Raw genomic sequence first — 22,181 nt, 5'->3', positions numbered from 1 at the left:
GTTTTCACTACTCTAGTGATATATCTAAACAAAAAAAGATGACACAGAAAGCACTGCTGACATTTTTAGGTGAAGGCATAATGAAAATAAACCTCTGGTTACTGCTGGATATTCTGGAGAAGAGTCAAAATATACGGCACCATTTGTAGCTATAATATCCACATTATTGGTTTATAATCCTCACTGACCCCATCAGCAAGCTTTCTCTTGCAAGTAGTTTGAGCTGTGATAAGGAAACTTGTTGTAAAGAATCCTTTCCATAAAAACAGTGGGCCAAATTTATCCCTCATGAAATTTCACAGAGCTTACAGCAGGAATGATTTTGGCCCACTATCTTTAGCTTATTGCCAAGGCAACGTCTAGAATACATAACCATATCAAGGCAAATCTCCCTGGTCTATACATGGGTTCTCAACCTTTATAGATAACTGTACCACTTTACCAGATCTATCTAGCCTGTGATCTGCCTGTGAAGTGCTGAGCACCCTCTATTTCCAGGCCACTTAGCATTACCCAGGAGACAAGCAGCATCTGGCAGAATCAAGCCATAATCCTCTGTGTAGTAGCCAGTGACTGTTGCCTCCCATTCAGTTGTGTGTATTGTGATCTGCAATGGATCTTAGGCTGTTCTAAAGCCCAGTGTTGTGTATACAGAACGGAGCAAAAAATGTATGGCTAGCACACACTCAGTCTTTGCTGGTCAAAGAAATCTGAGCCAAAAATTCAGATCTGGATTCAAATTTCCCCCGAATTCAAGAATGTTTGGGTCTGAAGTTTTGGTCCAAGGGACCATTCTACTGAACTGTGCTCAAACAGATTCACAGCACAACGTTATGAGCTAGAGGTGTCATTTTCAAAAGTACCTCGAAGTCCCCATTTCAAAAGTGATTTAGGCTCCTTAGTGCATAAGTCAGTCTCACTAAAGGGAGGCTAAATCCCACTGATTTAGTCACCTAGATTGTTTTTGAAAATGTTGTCCTTGATCCCCAGAAGGACCTCAGAGGCAGAATGAGCTGGTCCATGATATACTCTCATGTTGATATTTTTAGGAAAAATGAGACTGTGAGAAAAAAGACAGAAGAAAGAAGGTGTCCTTGTTAACTGTTTACCAAGTGCATTGCCCAGATAGCTGTCTAGATAGAGGGTGGGTGGAGGGAAGGAAGAGACTGTATTTAGGTCATGAATTGGGAGCCTGCCCAATGTGTGGAGATATCCGTGTTATTGTGCCTTCATGAGAAATCTATTTCTTCTCCCCATCCCACCCCCACCTGTGTGCAACTTCCTCTTTGCATAAAGGCCTTACATAACCATCATCCTACAGTCAGGAAGGAACCATCTGATCTCTGTTAACATCACTCCCCGTTGGCCAGCAGCAGTCACTGCTAAGCATCACAACCTTTCAATTCCCCAGGAAGCTGAGTGCTGCTTCCATAGATCTTCAGCTATTGCTGCCAAAGGGAGCAAGGAATAGATTTTGAACTTCAGGCTTGGTTCTTCTGCTTTCTACTGCGTATCACTAGCTCCATAACATAGACCGCAGTACATTCCATGATTGCTTAACCTGAGCCAGGTCGTAGACTAGAGCTGGTTGAAAAATTAGTTTGTTCTGTGAAAAATTTCTAAAGAAATGAGAAATGTTTTGAACAAATGAAATCATTTGCAGAACAGTTTGACAAAGCAAGACGAAACAAAAAAATTCAATCTGATGCAAAACAAAATGGGGGGGGGATTTGGTTTTCTGCCCCATTCCCCCCCTTTTTCCAGTGGAAAAACATGCATGGGGGCAGGGATGAAGAATCGGAGGGGAGGGAAAACTCAAACCTTTTTTTTTCATGAAAAATCCAAACATTTCAACGCCACGAAAACTGGCAGAAAATTTTCTATTCGGTCAAAAAGACATTTTATGTTGAAATAATGTTTCCATGAAAAATTTTTTGACCAGCTCTAATTTAGACAGACCCTTTGCCTGAGCAGCATATGTTTGTGCCTCTGTCTGAGCTAGTAAGCCAGTGACCTACTGGGCCTATGTGTTCCCAGGACACTAACAAAAGAATCCCTTTTTGTATTTGTTGTAAATGAGCCCGGTTTCTTCTCTCTAGCGAGAGACACTGCACTGGATACAACGACATGAGTCCCAGCCAAGAAAATGGTAACAACTAACCTCGAAAACTTCAGGTACTTAACTGAAAGGAAATAAAAAGGGCATTTAAAACCTACCAACTGCAGTAGGCTTAGATCAAAATAGAAACGCTGCAGGAAAAAACAGTGGCATCCACAGAATTTTGCTGGTGCTACACAGATTAAATTCCTCAGGTCTGATTGACACAGAAGTTAAAAATAAAACCAGGAGCTGCAGGATTCCTGTCTACACTACAGCCCCCACCAGGGCTCCATTTCCAGTGCATAGCAACAACATTATAGAACCTAATGACTTAGGAACAAAACAACGTATTCTCATGCACCGGTAAATGGTCGTCTTTATGTTAACTACCCTCATGTACACAAAGATACGTACTCTTTTACATAGCACTACTGCAACAGCTCCCATCTGTGCAGGTCAACAGCTCCCATCTGTGACCTAGTGGTAGCACTTTTTCCCCCTTAAAATTCCCCAGTATAGACATACCCACACTGAACTCTCATTAATCTACAATAAGTTATTCAGACGGAGAGCATATTGTTGCTCTTTGTGTGTGGAAAAACACAAGAGATAGCAACTTGTCTTGACTTTCTAATAGTTTCACGATGTTCTTTTAAACAGAGTCAGACTTGTTCAAGACTCATGACATTTGAAGTTGGCAAACAAGTCGATGTTTGTTTTTTCAAAAGTGACTGTTAAAAATAAAACTGTTACATTTATTTCAAAGGAAAATATTTTCCCCCATTTTTTACATAAAGTGCACTTATATGCAGGATTATTATTATTTTGTACGTATGTTGCAGTGCTCAACATTTTAATTGCCACTTCCTCAATAAAACGATTGGAAATCTTCCATCTTGCCATTAGCACTTACAAAATAACTGTTAACAATATGTTAGCCAGACACAGAAACTTTATAATTAATGTTGGAATAATCTTCAAAGTCTAGTGACTAAAATATATCCTATAAAATTACTGGACTTCATTCAATGCTGTTCTGCTGTTTTAATGTTCAATAAATGTGTTGAGGGGAGATATTTGGCAACATGAGTTAGTTTCTCTGGCAGAGAGAGTGACTACAATAGGGTTAGTTCTCTGCTGTATGGCAAAAGCACCAACACCATACTAGGCTATAGAGCAAACTTTGAAAGGTTGATGGTGCTGTGAAATAATGCAAATCCCAAATGCACTGCTGTGCAATCCTTCAAGTCTATGCTCCTCCTTTCTCAGCTGATGAGGAATTTGACAGTTTTCACGTAAGCAGTAAAAAACAACAGGCAGTGTATTTCTGGATGACTATAGTATAACTCTGGAAGTGCTAGAAGTCATAAGGCCAAAAGCCAAGGTCTTAACTGCATGAGAAATGCAAAATTGGCTCTCAAGTGTCTTAATGCTATCCTGAAATGGAATTTCTACAGTACATTAAATACAGAGAAACACTTAGACCTGTGTGTTCAACACAGACACAGACATGATGTCACTGACAGATCATTAAAATTCTCATTGCATCCAGAGTTCTCTAAAGCTATCTTCTAAACTGGCCTAATAGAAGACTGATAATTTGAGGAAGAATAATATAAATACCACAATGGGCAATTTCAATAGTGTATGTTGTTGAGGTCAGGATTCAAAGGATTGGGATGATCCGTCTTTGAGATAAAAAATGAGAACAGTAATGTAATGGCTGGTTTTCATTGTGAAAATGAGTTTCGCAGGATGAAGGTATCTTACACATTATCCCCAGAGAATCTGGATATGCTGTAGCTCTTACCTGATAGAAAACATCTGAATGAGAGTCTACGTACCTGTTAAGAAAAATAAGAGATAGACTAATGTATGTACAAGAAAATCCCATGTGGGTACCATACTGGAAAATATTATTTTTTAGAGTTGTGCCTAGAAGCCAAGAGTCCTATTGAGTTAAGCACTGTACATACACATAATGAGGTAGTCCTTCCCCAAAGAGCTTACAATCCTGCATCAATGTAAATATTTCATGTACCAGGTGAAATATACATGCATGAGCCTCCTTGGTCAATAGTCAGACATCTGTCCTCATGACTAGCAAGAAAAGTTGGCGATCCAGATGCAAAATCCACCTCTTAAGAACACCATGTGGATTTTGATACCCACTGTGGGTCAGAGGGGTAGGAAGTGAATGGCTGAGTATAATTTATTTACGTAAAGACCCTTATGTGACATTTGAGCAATATTATTTAGTTAAGAAATAATCCAAATATAATTCAGTAGAGGTCAGTGGGAGTTTTTGCCTGAGAAAACTTTGCAGGATTAGGTACACAACTATTGAACTGGCATTTGTATTTAAATCAGATTTTCTGTCATTTATAACTTTCCAGAAAAAAAACATACTTTGGGCTGAATTTTCTAATGCTATTCTAAGCCCAAAGGTAAATTTGTTTGAAAAGTTTGGCAAAAATTATATTTTGCGGGGAGGGAATTTCTGCTTATCCAAATGTGAAAACAGGTGTATTTTCATGTATTTTGTTGGTATGTGGATAACTGACAGTTGCTCTGGTTATAAAAGTTCAAACTTGTTCCATACAGTGGACACACTGAAATGGGTTCCTCTGGTTTGAAAAATTCTCTCATATCCAGTGTTAGGTGTAAGAAGTATAAACTGTTTAATATGTTCAATTAGTTGTTTAATAAGGTGTTTATGAAGTAATGTTAAGTAAATCACTGGCTTTAAAATAAGATCCAATATGGAGTATATGAGTTATTGATCCTTGGACTCCATCTCTGAGAGTGGACTTGTTTACCATTAAGACACAGGCTCAAACCAGTGAAAACCAGTTTTTCCTGCCAAAACCAGCCCTCAGCATTCCATCTCCTCAGAACTTTTTCCGCCACAAAAGTGATATAAGGACTTGTTCAGTGCCTGCGCAGGGCTGTCCACCCCGGCAACAAGTGGCATTGCAACCTACTGCACAGAGTTGCAGCGCCATTTAGGTTTGACTCTTCCACTTCTCCAGCTCTGTCTAGTGGAAGGGTGGGTGATCCAAACCTGAGTGGTGTTTTGACTCTGCGTGCTAGGTCCCAATGCCCATAGTGGTGAGCTGGACCCAGTCCGATAAGATAGGAGTCACAACCACAGTGTGAGTGTAGAGCAGGCTCACTTTCCAACTCCCTACCCCACAGGCCTGATCTTTCAAAACCCCTACTATACTCTGAGGTATGTTAATGTAGCAAGATTTATATTATTTGGTGTCCTTTCTGTGACTTATCTCCTCTCTGCCCCGCTCACAGCTCTGCCATGTGGCTTACTAAGAATTTCCATGCCAAAATAGTAATCTTAGCTATACTCACTTGCTTTCTCCCTTTGTTTCTCAACCTGTTTTTATAAATGGATGGATTTGCTACATTTCTTACTAAGGATTATGTAAACACCAGTGTGAAGATGGAAGCATCTTTTAAAATTGTTGACTTCAGAGAAGCTGCATGGGATGTGAGGCAGGGCAGAATGTGGACTGAGGTTTTTCTACATGCAGCAATTCAAGTCTCAGCTCTCACTTTGAAACACATTTTTCTTGTCTTTTAAAGAAATTATATTTAAATGCAAAGATATCAGTTACTGTTGTTCCTATAGTTGAGATTTCACACACATTCAGCAGAAAATTCAAGGCTATAGTAAAATCTTGTGCAGAAAGAAAACATTTTTAGGTCCCATATATGGATTTTTTTAAAAAATGGTTATACAAAATTTGTTTGGGGTTTTTAAAGTTGCTAATTCAATATGTGATCATTAGGGGCTGGTATTGTCAAATGAGTTGAAAGGAGTTAGGTCCCATTGCCATTGGAATTCTATAAGATGTGAGTGCTGTCATGGGATATACAAACCCCACTCAGGAGAAGAAGGGGTTAAGGAACTGCTCTGGGCCCATGTGGCCCCACCTTGCTACACAAGGTGGAGGTAGAGCTTAAAAAGGGAAGCAGAACAGCTCAGAGGGAGACAGGCAGTGGAAGGGAGTAGACCTGCTCTGAGCGCTTGGGAAGGAGTACTCCAGGAACTCTTGCCATCTGAGGCTTGGAGATACTGACCTGACTAAGCCTGCAAAGGAGGGACTAGTGACTTTTGAATGTCAGGAACCTTAATTTTGTGTTCAGTTCTTTATTTCACCCTTCAGGAAGAGGGGATACAGATAGGAAGTGATCCAGGGCAGCAGCTGCATAGCACCCCGAGGTGAAGAACTTAGCTGTCTACCTTTGGGTCCTGAGTAAAGCCTGGTGGAGAGGATCCCCTACCAACCTCTAAAGAGGGGACAACAACAGAAGTCTTTCCCTGGCTAGGACCCTTGCTGGGGAAGATACTGAAAATGCAAGGTCCCAGACCCTAGGACCATCATCCAATGGAGGCCACTGAAACCTTTGCTGACTTCTGAAGATTAGATTCTTTGTGTACCCTGCAAGGGGTGGACTCAAATAAGTGACCCAGCCAGAGGGCTGAGTCGCTAACAGGACAGACCCTCACATGGTGCATTTATAGTGAGAAAGGGGAACACGTGGCAGGAAGACAACCTGCCACACCTGGCCTGAGTACCAGGTGGCACTCCCAGTGAGCGTTCCCCTTCATGGGTGCCTAACTCCCTTAGGCACCTTTGAAAATCTCAGCCTGAAAGTTTTACTTAGCTGTTCAACCACACTAGTTTTCCAAGGAAACTGCATTCTGACATGCTCTCTCCAACATTCCTCCTTCCCCGCACACCTCTGCAGGGACTTCCTCAGGGACAATAATGGCGATAGTCATACTCTGCCATATTATTGCTCCCCATCCTGAGGGGAAGATCTGCAGCAGCCTTCGGTAGGGAGCACGTGGTAGACATGTCTACCTGACAGATCTGCTGTCATAGGAGAAGAGCAAGCCTGGGAAGAAGTGTTCAGCAGACTCTAAAATCTAAAAGCCCTGGAGTAGATGCTGCCAGGTCAAGGGAAGAATTCTTCCATTAATCTAGCTGCCTCCTGTTGAGAGGGGGTGGATTTACTATAGTGACACAAAAAATGCTTTCCGTGCCTGTAGCAAGTGTCTACACTACAATGGCATAGTTGCAGTGCTGCAGTTGTGCTGCTGTAGCACTTATAATGTAGATTCACCTTTAAGCTCCAAGTTCTTGCTCTCCAGGGAGGGCCCAGAATCCATGCGAGATCCCCACAGATATCATGACATCTGGAATGATATAAAATTTATAGTTTAAATAGCTTTAAAATTCAAACATGTGGCTCTTGGATGCAGTGGGCAAGATTCTCATTTGCACATAGGCCCCTTTACACCACTCTGACTCTTACATTTACACCCACTTTGAGGCCTCTTTATAGTGCCAGAGTGGTGTGAAGGGGCCTTGGTGCAAATGAGAATCTGTCCCAATAGCTTGTTTCTCTGAGCTTCCATGGGCTTTGAAACATCTGGAAATACACGTATCTTTATATTTTGAAAAGAAATATTCTCTCTTTGTCCACAACTCACTTACTAGCCTTTCACAGGTACCAGCTGATTTGATGATTAGATCTTTCCTATGTGCAATAGACTTTACTGGAAGCATTGAATGAGAACTCCTATTAGGAACTGTTCTTATGCTCCTCCCTTTCCTCTCTCAGGTCAACAGCTGAGGGCAGAGGGCAGTGTACAGGCCTCAGCGTGGGCAAGTGCTCTGGGGGAAGCCTTTAATCTTGTGTGTTTGTTGGACAAATATTCATTTCTTTCCTGTAAACAGTTTTGAAAGTGTTGTCAGACCAGCTATTTTCAAACCACCCCGTGACTGAATACATATTTCTCTTGTAAAATGCAATTGTAAGATTTGACACAAACAGCGAGGGACAATGAATAGTCTTAGTTTTCTTCCAGATCTGAAGACTTCTACTGGGTCATATAGAGTACGTCTACACAGCCTGCGGTAGCGAGCCTTCCAACCCAGGCTGCCAGACTTGGGGCTTGTAGGGCTCATGCTAGTGCTCTAAAAATAGCTATGTAGACAGCGCTTTGAAGTTGCAGTTTCGGCTGGAATTCTGGCTCTGAAGCCTGGGGGGAGGGAGGGCGTCAAAGCCCAAGCTCCAGCCTGAGCTGCAACTTCAAAGCTCTGTCTACACAGCTATTTTTAAAACACTAGCACAAGTCCTGCTAGCCCACGTGTGTCGACCCGGGCTGAGAGACTCACTGCCATGGGCTGTGTAGACGTATAAATTTCATACCTTTCCATATATTCCTGGCAATGGACTGAGTCTGTCGAACAATACACCTTTGTCACAGCTTATAACTGAGTTCCAATCATATAATTTTAGAATGAGGGTAGTAGAGACCATTGTGAGATCAGTGGAGTTATGCCAGTGTAAAACTAGTGTAACATTAATCAGGCCTCAGGCATCTGTTGAACATTTTAAGAGGAAGAAGCCCTTTCATCACTCACCAGTGAGCATTCAGGCTGAGTGGTGTTAATGGATTCTGGAGAGTTTCTTCTCCAGTCCTCTTTAGCTATGACGCTTGAGAGTGAGCAGAGGAGAAATAGGAGGCTTTATAGGACTTAAGTAGGGCAATGGGGTACTTTTAAATAAACAGACCTCTATGGTATTCCTTCAATGTGGCCAGGATTTCATCCAACATTGAAAAATAATAATACTAAGCTCGTATATAGCACTTTTCAACACTAGATCTCAAAGCACTTCACAATCTTTAATGTATTTCTGCTCACAACATCCCATTTAGGTAGGGAAGTGCTATTATCCCAATTTTACCGATGGGGAACTGAGGCACAGAAAGGCTAAATGATTTGCCCAAAGTCAGGAAGTTTGTGGCAGAACACACAATTGAGCCCAGGTCTACAAGTCCTAAACTAGTGCCCTAACCACTGGAGAGCTTTGTGAATTCTTATGGGCTTATGGCACCTGGATACTATAGTGATAAGCACCACAGATATCCTTACACTAAATTAAAAACAATGGCATTTGAGTTACATTTAATAACACTGCAGAAGACTAGTTCTTAGCAGAGAATAGTTTCCTGGGTAAATTTATGGAAATATACTAGAAGTGGGGGAATACTTAAAAATGTTCTGGGAACAGTACTTTGAATTTTTAAATGAATTTGTTATGACTGTCTTCATGTTCACTTTCTGGGAGTATTCAAGCAAAATTAGTTTCCAAAGGGATATTCACAGAAACTGACTTTTAAGTGAATACTAGCAAGTATTCACAAAATAAGTTTTTGTTTCAATTTCAAAACTCTAATCTTAAATTTACATTTATCCAGTCAGGGATCAGGGCGCTACTATGAGCTTGATCATGCAAATATCAATGCATGTAAGTACTCACTCAGGCATGTAAGTATCAATGCATGTAAGTACTCACTCCTATTGATCTCAATGGGACTATTCACCTCAGAAATTATTCCTGCAAATACTTTTGCACATGATCGGTTCCTATGTGACCTTTCTGTCCAGTTAAAACAACCCTCATTCTGAATACTTGCAGTGAATTCTCTATTAACAAGCTACAGACCAAGCATTATCTGGCAAATCCTTTCAAACAGGCACATTTGAAAATTTTACCCTCAATCTTGATTTTCTTTTTCAAAATTGCTACGTGACTCAGGATTCCCATTTTCAAAAGTGGTTTCAGCATTCGGCTCCTAAGAGCTGAAATTGAAGTCTCATTGAAATTCAATAGGACTTAGGCTCCTTAGTGCTGAAATCTCTTTTAAAAATGGGACTTAAATTCCTCAATCACTTGAGTGCTTCTGAAAATTTGACCTCTACTCACAACTAAATTATATGCTACAAATTATTTACTCAGCTCTAAATTTAACCATGTTAATTCATTAGAAAAGTGGCAGATCTTTCCCCCACCCCAAGGAAAATTTCATGATTAGTATAAGCAGAGCTACAGTAGTACATATGGTTAACAGCTGCTTTAACATGATATGGCATAACAACTATCTGGAAGTCATTAGCCTAACTATTTTTTTTTTGAATTTGGATAATTAGCCAATAGACAGAACCATTTCAGTCTGTCAGATTTTTGTGATATTATTTACAGTATTAATCATGTTTATCAAGGTACTGAATGTTTTTGATACATACCCTGACTACCTGTCTTAAAGAACCAAAACATCACAAGTTTCAACAAATATTTACCAGAAAGACCTTTTTTTAAGGAAATTAAAACAAAACTCACTATTAAATATTGTTAAGGTTGTAGAGACCCTAACAAAAGGCAAGGAGATATCTGTAAATGCTATAAGGCAAGGGTTCTCAAACACTTTCATAGTATGAAGCGTATATTAATACAGAGATTGTCTATTCACAATTGCATGGACCGTCTTTCTTCTCTCATCTTTCCATAACATCCCGGTGGTGTCTACAGCAATTGCTTACACCGAACGGTGATATTAGAAATGTATGGCTGGAAGGAACCTCAAGAAATAGTCAGGTCCAGCCCACTGTTCCGTGGCAGGCCCAAATAAACTTAGACCATCCCTGAAAGGTGTCTGTCCAACCTGTTCTTAAAAACATCCAGTGATGGGAATGCCACAACCTCCCTTGGAAGCCTATTCCAGAGCTCAGCTACCCTTATTGTTAGAAAGTTTTTCCTAATATCTAACTTATATCTCCTTTGCTGCAGACTAAGCCCATTACTTCTTGTCCCAGCTTGGTGGACATGGAGAACAATTGATCACTGTCTGATTTATGACAGCCCTTATTTGAAGTCTGTTATCAGTTTCCCCCTCAGTCTTTTCTCAAGACTAAACATGCCTTGTTTTTTTAACCTTTCCTTATAGGTCAGGTTACTATTATCCCTATATGGTTCCACAGGAGCTCTTTAATTACTTGTAAATCAAAAAGGAATCCTACAAAAAGTGGGGAAATGAATTAATTGAAAAGGAGTACAAAAAAACACCACAATCTTTCCTTCACACTGGGATAGTTTGCCCTTGTACCTTTAATATTGTCTCCTTGAGAAACTGCCAGCTCTCCCGAACTCCTTTATCCCTCAGATTTTATTACCATGGGACGTTACCTACCAATTCTGAGTTTGTTAAAGTCTGCTTTATTGAAGTCCATTGTCCTTAATCTGCTGCTCTCCCTCCTTCTTTTCCTTAGAATCATGAAGTCTATTGTTTCATGATCACTTTCACCCAAATTTCCTTCAACCTTCATATTCACCACCAATTCCTCCCTGATAGACATAATCAAGTTTAAAATGGCTGTAGTCCTAGTTACTTCCTCCACCTTCTGGAACAGGAAGTTGTCCCCAATAAATTCCAAGAATTTATTGAACATTTTGTGTTTTGCTGTATTACTTTTCCAACAGATATTTGAGTATTCAAAGTCCCCCATTATGACCAGGTCTCGTGTAATGGATATTTGCTATTTGTTCTAGAAATGCCACATCCACCTCTTCTTCCTGATTTGGTAGTCTACAGTAGACTCATGTCACCTCTTTTTTCTCCTTTTTTCTTTATCCAGAGACGTTCAATTGGTCTGTCTCCCACTTACTTCTCAACAAGTGCATGTATTCTTTATATATATATATTGCAACATATTCATAATGGCGGTCGGCGGATAAATGTTATTAATTTAGTTGTAGTAGAAGCGTGCTTTGTGATGTCTAAGAGAACGTATAAGAGCGGAGCTAGTAAACGAAAGGCAGCAAAAGATGCCGAGAAGGAACTTGAGAAAATTCCAAAGTTGTCAACGTATTTTGCGCTGCAATCCAACGTACAGGTACAGGCACATGAAATGGACAGCGCTAGCAGTGACGAATCGTATCCAGAAGTGCTTCAAGTGAGGTCGAAGGTGAAACCAGTTGTTCTACCAAACAAACTGTGACAGATATTCCAGCTGCTGCCAGGAAAGAAGTATCTGAATCTGAATCACTGACTGATGATCCAGGAGATTGGCCGTCTATAATATCGGACAGGCAAGTATGTGACATTGTTGCACGTGGCCCACCGCAGCAGAATGAAAGTTACGAATTTCCATTTAACGAGGAAAGACGGAGGTTCACAAGTAGTCATTTCTATTGAACCATGGCAAATGGCGAGAAAATAAGACGTTCATGGTTAATGTACTCAGTTCAGAAAGATGCCATTTTTTGTTTTTGTTGTAAATTATTTGGCACCGACGACATACCGCTACGTCGTGGAACATCTGCTTGGAAAGCACTGTCAAAAAGACTTCAGCAGCATGAAACAGGCAAAGGTCATCAAGACTGTATGGTGAAATGGTTTGACCTTCGGTCAAGCATAGTAAACCGTACATCCATTGACCAACTCGAATTGCAGGCTTTTCTGAAAGAAAGAGATTTCTGGAGAAATGTTGTCAAACGCATGGTTGATGTCGTTATTTTCTTGTCCGAAAGAAACTTGGCATTTCGAGGAAATAATGAAAAGCTCGGTGATCCTTCGAATGGCAACTTTTTGGGACTGTTTGAATTGCTTGCAAAGTATGATACTGTCCTCAGTGAACTTTTACAGAGGATTCAAAAGGCAGAGACACATGTTCAGTACCTCAGTCCACAGATCCAAAATGAGCTGATTCAACTTTTTGCCAGTAACATTCAAGAGGCCAACATAGCGCAGCTTAAAAAAGCAAAATATTATTCAGTTATTTTGGACTGTACTCCCAATGTGTCACATGAAGAACAGATGTCTGTGGTGTTACGCTTTGTTGAATGCAACGGTGAAGATGGTGTCAATATTCGTGAAGTGTTTGTTGGTTTTCTTAATGTTCATGATACAACTGGCGAGGGCTTATTGGAAGCGTTTCTTGAAAAGGCAAACAACTTAGGAATAGACATTGCTGACATGAAAGGCCAAGCTTATGATAACGGCGCAAATATGAGAGGAAAGAATAAAGGAGTTCACGCCCACATGCTAGAAATAAATGACCGTGCCTTGTATGTACCATGTGGAGCTCACACTTGGAATCTTGTGATCTCAGACGCGGCAAAGTCATCGAAATATGCCGTTGACTTTTTCGGTCTGATTAACAGAATATACGTTATCTTTTCTTCGTCACCTTCACGTTGGGATATACTTCAAGAACATATGCCAATATCTGTTAAAGGGTTATTGGACACTCGTTGGGAGTCGAGAATTGATGCTGTGAAGCCATTGCGTTATCACCTTGAAGAATTGTGCAATGCTTTATCATCTTTGCGAGAATATGCGCTCGAAAAGAAAGATGGCAATACAGCAACAGAAGCCGGTGCGCTTTTAGACCATGTTACTACGTGGCCTTTTGTTCTGACTGTGTACATGTGGTACGATATACTATTTCACGTCAATAAAACCAGCAAATTAATTCAGTCACCAAATGTAGCAATTGACGTACTGCAGGCAGAAGTCGGTGCTACAATGAAGTTTTTGGAAGACTATCGAAATACAGGATATAACTCTGTGGTCACAAATGCACGTGAAATAGCAGAGCATATGGGTATTGAGCAGGTGTTTCCAGAAACCAGGGTGCGACGTAAGAAGAGAATGTTTGATTACGAATGTGCTGATGATTCGAGTCGTCTTTCTGCCGAAGAAAAATTCAAATCGCAGTTCTTTCTTGTTCTCACTGATCAGGCCATATCTTCTGTTTCGTTGCAATTTGACCAACTCGTGGAGTGGTATAAGTTGTTTGGATTTCTGTACAACGCTAACAGCCTGAGGCAGTGTCACAGAGAAAATGAACTGGACTATCACAGCAAAAATTTTGAAAGAAAAATGGGAGACATTGATGCCAACGAACTCATAATGGAATTGAATCGTTTTATTTATGTCATTGAGAAAGAGAGAGGACTTGTCACGGCAAACAATTTTTAACGTACATATACAAGAACAGCCTTCAGGAGATATATCCGAATCTTTGCATTTGCATCAGAATTCTTCTGACCACACCAGTTACTGTCGCCGGTGCTGAAAGGAGCTTCAGCAGAATGAAACTGATCAAGAATATCCTGCGCTCAACCATGACAGATGACAGGCTTTCTGCGCTTGCAGTTATCTCAATCGAAAACAAGATTGCCAGATCTCTGGACTATGACGCATTGATTAACCAATTTGCGGAGAACAAGGCTCGAAAGAAGCGCTTTGCGTAAATACGGAATACATGTACACTGTAGGCCTATGTATACATAATATGAACCCTGTATATTGTATAAAATAAATACCGCATTCCAGTTTCTGCATTGTAAGGGGCCCCAGACATATGTTCGGAGGGGGCCACGTTCTTTGTTGCTACGGCCCTGCCCCTCTTTACCAATATACCAATCATGAGATTTATCCCACCAAATCTCTGTGATGCCAATTTAGCTTATGTACTAATACTTCCAGTACTGCACCCAACCTGAGAGTGAGAACTCTGTTTTTCTCTGACACTGTTTAATCCCCATATTCCTTATATTGTCTACAGATAGCTAAGATGTTGAACAGATTCCCCCACTGATTTCCCTCTTGTTGTTCCTGGAAAGATTTTCCATGTCCCACCCCACCTCCCACCCTCTGTCAACATCTAGCCTTCTGTTAAGATTTTTTTCTGCTTAGCTGTGGGCTTTTATTACCTACGCACTTTGAACCTTGTTGAAAGGCCTCATTAGATTGGCGACTAGGTACATGAAGATGCTCCTCCCCTTCTTGGTCAGCTGGACTCCATATTTTCCCAACATACTTAATATAGCTTTACCTGCCTTGTGGTGTGATCCACAAAGGGGGACAGCCAGCATCAAATATGAGCGGGTGGGGGGAATGAAGCTTACCTCTTATATTTTAAGCAAAGTCCGTGGGCTGGTACTATCAGCAGGGATCTTAACCTCATCAGTCCTATGCATGCAAACACATGAACATGGCTCAAGTCAAACACCCATGAAGTAGCAACTTTGGTAATTTGAAAAACAGAATAACTTAATCACATAAATAATTCAAGGATTTCATACAATCCCTTGACTTGGAAATTGTTGGAAGTTTAAATACTTGCTTAATGGTGCAAAAGGTAAAATTTAGAATCAATATGTAAATATGTGACAGAAAACTAATACTTAAATGATGATGCACATTCTCTCGTGTCACTAAAATGCCCAGAGTGGTGGTGGTGTGCCAGGATGCCTTAAAATACTGATTCTGATGCTGTTCTGTGCAAGTCAGTTCCCTCTGCTGAAGAGGGCAGCTTTGAACACACACTGGCCTTTACCAACCACCGGGAGCCAAAATTGCAGCATGGTTTAGGTGAATCCCAAACACACTTTTATTTCTGTAACCACACCCTCTTTCCCTGGTAAACTGGCAGAGGGGAGCGGCAGGTGGTGAGGGAGTGGCATACAAGAAACAGATCTACATCTCTGCAGGATTGTCCTTGCACTGCAAGGATGTCCCCTGGAACAGATAAACTTTTACACCAGCAGTTTGGTGCAAAGTGGCAATACGGCATCCGAGGATCTATGCCTATGTTAATCTGTAATGGAAAGAGGAATTTAAAAAAATTTGCTTTTACTATTGTGCAGACCCATACTTACCTGACGACTCCCTGTTCTAAGAGATTATTCTAAGAAACCACTTTGTAGTATCCTCACAGGCTTTTCAGTAGTAACTTACTTGTATTCAGAGACCAGCTCTCTAACCAACCAGACGTCATGTGAAAGGAGTTCCCTAATATATTTATATTTTCATATCAAGTCAAGAGAAAACATATCCCTAAGTCTATTAAAAAAATCAAGGACCAGATTCTCAGCCAATGTAAACTGGTATAATTCCATTGACTCCAATAGAGCTATACCAGTTTACAGACACTGAGGATCTGGCACTAGGTATTCATCACTCATGCTTGCTTACCCCAACAGCATCTCCCCCATGGGTCTAAAAATTTAAAAAAAAAAAAAAACCTGCTAGACAGCAAGCTCTCTATGGCAGAAACAGTCTCGATATCTGTCTTCCATAGCAGGTAGATCATTGTTGGGGCTTTACAAATAAGTCCTTTTAATAGTGAAATGAATAAAAAGTCAATTTTTAGAAACAAATCAGCTAAAACTGTCTGACAGTTCTGGGAGAAATCTGACTATTTTTAAATATTGATGGGCCACTCAGCTGTAAGGTTGTATGGTTGTAAGTGAGATAAGAGTCTGGTCCAGTGGTCTTTCTATTGGTATATCATAAACTATTGCCTACAGTGAAATACATTTGAGCCACTCTTAGAAGTGAAGGTCTCACGCCTTCATTTTAATTGTTCCATGGAAGACAGCTGATCTTCCCTTTTAATTTTTGAATCCCATGCAAATCAATGGATACACTCTTCCCAACTTTAGGAAGCAGAAGCATTTCTGAAAATGCAGCAGTAAATGTTGATCTTATAATGGAACATGAAGCACAGATATGATTATAGTTAATAAATTTAGATTTCATCTCAAGAGCAACCAATTACTATGGAATAAGAAAACAGTCTCAGCCTGATATATAGTTCTTAAACTAATATACTGTCACACGATACAAACCACATAAGGCCACAAGGTTTATTAACCATTAATTGTGGTTCCACAAGACAACCATCATTATTAAATGAGGGCAGCTTGCTAATAAATTGTAGTCCTACTGTACAAATAGAGTTATGCAAACTGTCAAGATATCATTGGAAGTTACATCAGCAATTTTCATGGCCCAGTCTAGTCAGCAAAGACATATGGTGACACCTGTTACTCTTGTATATCATGAGAAAGGACTAGCAGTCCTGTGATATCTCGCATTATACCTGTCCAATAGCTTCCAGTTACTCTAGATTGCCCCACCTTGGACTGACATGTATAAATTAAAACAGCACTGGGACAAACCCAGAACCTTGAATTTCACAGGGAGGTTCAGATTTGAATTTGCTCCTATTTTTGGTTTCAAATCTGATTAAGAACTTAAAGATGTGTATTTTCTGGAAATCTTGTAAAATGAACTCTCCTTGCAAGATTTCAGGGTGGCAGAAACCTCCTGAGGTCTGCTGCTATTTCAAGATTTCTGACACTTAGGGCCTAAATTCCATGTGATCAGCTTGGTATATTTTGTCATTATCAAATGTGAGCCTGAAGGCTGGCATTGTTTTGACCTCAAACCCTAACCATGGTCTAAACATAGGGCCTGATTCTCCACTGCCTCGCATCCTATGTAGCCTTTACTCCACGACAGAGTGGGTGTAAAAATGCTGCCATGTTAATTTGGTAGTATTTTACACCGACTTGGCACAGGTTTAAGTGACTACACAGCCATTCACCATTGACAGGTAGTAGGACAGATACGGTAATTGTACATTAAATAGATTTTGCAGAAAGCATTGAAAGAGAACCCTTAATAGCAGCGATTACTTTACATTCTTCCTCTTGCCCTCTCCCACAACAATAGTTGGGGGAGCAGGTTGAAATAAACATGGAAAACAGTGGAGACTCGTGTTCCTAATCTGAATCCAAACACTGCTACCTCTGCATGGCAAATGGGAAAATAATTTCTGTTCACTCTGTTTGTCATTGCTGGCTGGTGACCAAGATATGTGTTTTCGGCCTATTCCTGCAATCCACACTCAAGCAATGGGATACTTGTCAAAGTAAGGATCAGGTCTTATATCTGTTACTCTATAATCAGACTGCTCCTCTTGCATGATTTATTCAGTGAGGATAATATTTATGACCTTCACTGGAGTTGGGCAAAACAAATTATTTTTGCTTTGCAAGATTTCATCTTGTATTTAAGGAGAAGGAATAAGATAAGGATCTGGGGACTGGGTTGTCTTGGTTACTCATATCAATGACCTGAGACCATTTTTTAAAATGCTCATTAGAACAATTTCTGTGGCAATTATGAAAATGTAAAAATGATAAACATAAGCAAATAAAAGTAAAATGTGGTAATAACAAATACTGCTATTATGTGATTATTACAACAGAATAATCAGACTCTAGATATGAAATCGGGGGAAATAGTTTAGTGGGAAACTTCCTAAGCATAAAAGTAATTTCATCATTTAAATATCCAAAACAACAAAAAATTAAAACATCACCATTATGATCCACATGTTAATGTTTCATTCAGTTTTATTATATCTCTCAGCTTTGAGTATCAGAACAAAGTTTCTCATGAATGGTCTTTGTAAGAGGGAAATGATTACCTTTCTATTTATCTATCATGTACCTGTTAGTTCATTAGGATCTAGGAAGGTGTAAAGATGAAACCAAGAGGAAAGTAATGAATCAATGACTGATTAAGAGAAAAACAATTACCCATTTTATATTCCTGGTGGCAATCTCATTTTCTGTAGTATTCTAGGTAATGACTCTTCATTTGTTAAAAATGGGAACTAACATATTATAGTTCCTGGAAGCTATTAAAGCCAGATTATACCATTCCACATTCAAAGAGTGCCAGCAAAATTTTGAAAGGATTGCTGCCAAAGACTACATAATATTTAGGCTTTAAAGAACAGAATTTGTTTCCGAAAACCTTCTCCGTGAAAGGGGAGAATATTACTTCTCGTCTCTACTAGTTTTTGAAGACCTATTTAATCCATGATCTAATGGATTTATTTTGGCAGGGTAGCTGTTCTTTTTTTTCTTGGGGGAGAAGGGGGGAGAGAAAGCTAGTTATCGGAACAGTTTTTAAAATGTGAAGATCTATTTGAATACATTCCTTGGAATGTACTCAGGGACACAGATGTTTCTTATAATTGTTATAATTTAAGATAAAACAGTGCTGGCAAATTAGAAGTCTGAGTTTTATATTGGGTACCTATTAAACCTCTCTTCTGCTTGCCCTTTTATCAGCTTTATACAGCATATCTATTATTGGAACACACATAAAAATATAACACACACATATGTAGCTAGATAGTTGGATAACATATAAATAATGTAGATATTTCCACTCTTCCTCCACAGGGAAACTGTTTCTTTGAGAACACAGATCATTCATCTATGTAATATAGTGAAGTTCATCTGATGCAAGAAAGGATGTTCTTGTTGCATGTTAAACATTCCCTGTGGCTCTCCCATAATGCTTAACAGCACAGTTATGTCACTCATCCCTCTGAGGAAAGCTCCTCCCTTCCCCCACAATATGGTGACGAATTGAACTAGTCAGCGTTAGAGTTTGACTTTGGTCACTGATTGTCCCTTTTTCTCTCTTCAGGTAGTGCTTAGAGAGCACAGCTGGGAACCCCAGGGAACTTTACATGCATATAACAAAGACCATTCTTGCCCTGAAGCACTTACGATCTAAACAAAGCCTTTTCTCTTTGGCAAAGGTTATATGTTGCAGTCATGATCTTCTTGATGTTTCAGTCATGCATCAGTGTACAACAGTGAACAGGTGCAACCTCCTCACTGAAAGAAACAGGAAAATCGCATGGTACAAACAGAGTGATAGATTGGGTTACAATAATCTTAACTTCTGTCTGCAAACATGTCTTACTGTGGCCAGAATTGCTGCCTTGGGGCTCTGGCGCTTTTTCTTTTTTGTTCCCTTTCAAATCCGTCACTCCCCTCCCTCCACATGCATGTACACACACACACACACACACACACGACACACCCTTGCTTTGAGCTGTCAGGATTTTTAATATGGTTTCAACAGAGGTGGAAGGCTAAGGCTTGCTTCTGTTCCTACTTCCCCTGGTGTACCTTTGACTTCAGGGAACTTACTTCTCCTTTACACCAGTGTAAGTGGGAGCCAAATTGTGCCCAGTGAGTTTTCTGTACCCTCAAACTACTACCATTTTTAGCTTCCTGCTATCTTTGCCCAGCTTCTTAAAGAAAGCTGCTGTACTGAACATAATTCCGAACACTACATGGCAAAGAGGTCAACTTGGTCACTGTTTTTATGCATCTGGGACCAGATCATCAGCTAGTGTAAATCAGTGCAGCTCAACTGACTTCAGTACAGCTATGCTGATTTACAGTGTCTAAGGGTCTGACCACAATCATGGCAGCATCTACTGAAATCCTGCACAAGACTTCAGCCAGAAACTTCACTTTTCTTTCCACTAGTGGTTGCTTTTTCCAGTGCAGAGAAAAGAGCTCTCATAAAACACGCCCTACTATTATGATATGGTAATACTAATATTGTAGTAGCAGTCAGAGATCCTGATCACAGTCCCATTGAGACTGATACTTATAAACAGTAAACAATACTTAAACACAGTCTTTGTCCAAAGAGCTTGCGTGCTCGTCTCTACTCCCTTGCCACAGACTCTTATTGGTCAACAGATTCAATTGTACATAGAGAAGGCCACTGATAACTTTCAGTGCAAGTTAGGAGCCTAACTGCCATTTGGGTCTCTGAAAATCTACCTTTATAATCTCCTGACAATTCATCCATTTTCATCACAATCTAGGGAAATCTGTTAGCAAAAATTCTATTATACAATCCCATGGCAGTGAGGTAGAACTGGGTAATAGTTTTGGACAAATAGTTTATTCACCAAAAAAATGCAGTTTTTTTGCAAAACTATTTGCGAATATGAGTCATATTTGGGAAATAGTTTAAGCCAAAACAAATGGAAAAACAAAACAACTTAAAAGTAGAAACATTTCATTCTGATGTTTGAAACAAAAATGTTGACTCTTTTATTCAAAATGTAGCTAGGTTTACTTTTAAAAGTTTGCTTGTTTTGTTTCAGTGCTTTTTTTAAAACCAACATTAAAAAAAAACATTTCAGGACAAATGAAACATTTCATTCGACCTGAAATGAAATGTGTTTGTTTGTTTGTTTGTTTCAGAAAGAAAAAACAAAATTATGTTTTGAGTCAATCCAAAACAAATATTCTTTTGGATTTTTCAGTTCAGTCACTGAACCAAAAATATCAATTATTTGTTCAGCTCTATTCTGAGGGCCACCATGAAACTGTCAACGCAGGAGAGAATATTTTATCTATATATTGTCATGGCAGGCCTGGCACCGCACCGCCCCTTCATGGCAGGGATGGGATGGGGTGTCAGAACCTTGCCACTCTCAAGTTCATGTGCCTGTCTCTCTGTGGGTGGCCAGTTACAGCCTAATGGCCTCCTTCCACACAATCACCCCTTGGACAGGGTAGTGGGCCTAGCCGCTAGAGTCCAGGTAACTCAGCCTAAACATCTGGGTGGGGTGGCCCAATGGCCAGGGTCCATATAAATCACCTCCCGCATTGGAGTAGTTCAGCCTAATGGCTAGAGTCCATACAATCCCCATAGTGTGGGTGGGGGGGGGAGTGGTAGGGCGACCCAGGCCTGCCCTCTCCACTGGATCCCAACCCAAGGCCCTGGTAGTGGCATCTGTGCAGCTCTAACACCATTTGCCTCTAAAGTTCCCCTGGGTCACTTCCTACCATAAACGCCGGGTTCTCTGCTTCATGGGGTCCTCCAGTCTGTTCCCCTCCTGTGACATACTCCATCTGGGCATTAGGGTGTGTCTTGGCTTGGCTGGCCTCCAGATCCTGGTATGCAGGCTGTCCCTCCTCAGGAGCTGATGGCGTGTCTTCTTCCCCTCCAGTGGTCAACCCAGACTGAGCAGCTCTGCAGGTTTTTATACCTGTTCTCCAGTTGGAGCATGCCCAGCAGAGCTTCCGGGGCGTGGCTTCCTCTGCTAGGAAGGAAGGGTTAACCCCTGTGGTACCAGTGCGGGTACCAATTGTCAACAACTCTCAGCAGTTTGTTCTCTAAAGGGAATGCTCCCATTGTCATATGATGAACTGGATCCTTTAGAGAGGTTCTTCCTAGATATCCATCAGTATCTATCTCTAGAATAACTGGAAGTTTTGTAATCACTGCAGCCTTATCCTATCTGTGATCACCCAGAATAGATTTAGAAGAAATTATAATTATGCTCCTTCAGTTCTGATCAGTCTGTAGTTCTAGAGATTTTTTTTTAAGTTCCATTGTGCTTTGACTATCAGCACTGAAAGGATGATAACAGTAGAGAACTCGCTAAGCTCACAATATCATGGGGCCTTTTGAGTCTGCTAAAGATCACTTAAGTATATGTTTTATTGCATAATATCCTTTTTGTGCCATTGCACTCCATATGCTTTATGAAAATATGCTTATGAATAT

This window comes from Mauremys mutica, chromosome 3, assembly GCF_020497125.1.
Source record: "Mauremys mutica isolate MM-2020 ecotype Southern chromosome 3, ASM2049712v1, whole genome shotgun sequence".
NCBI lineage: Eukaryota > Metazoa > Chordata > Testudines > Geoemydidae > Mauremys > Mauremys mutica.
The sequence above is the reverse complement of the archived record's forward strand: the minus strand, read 5'-3'. Positions refer to the sequence as shown.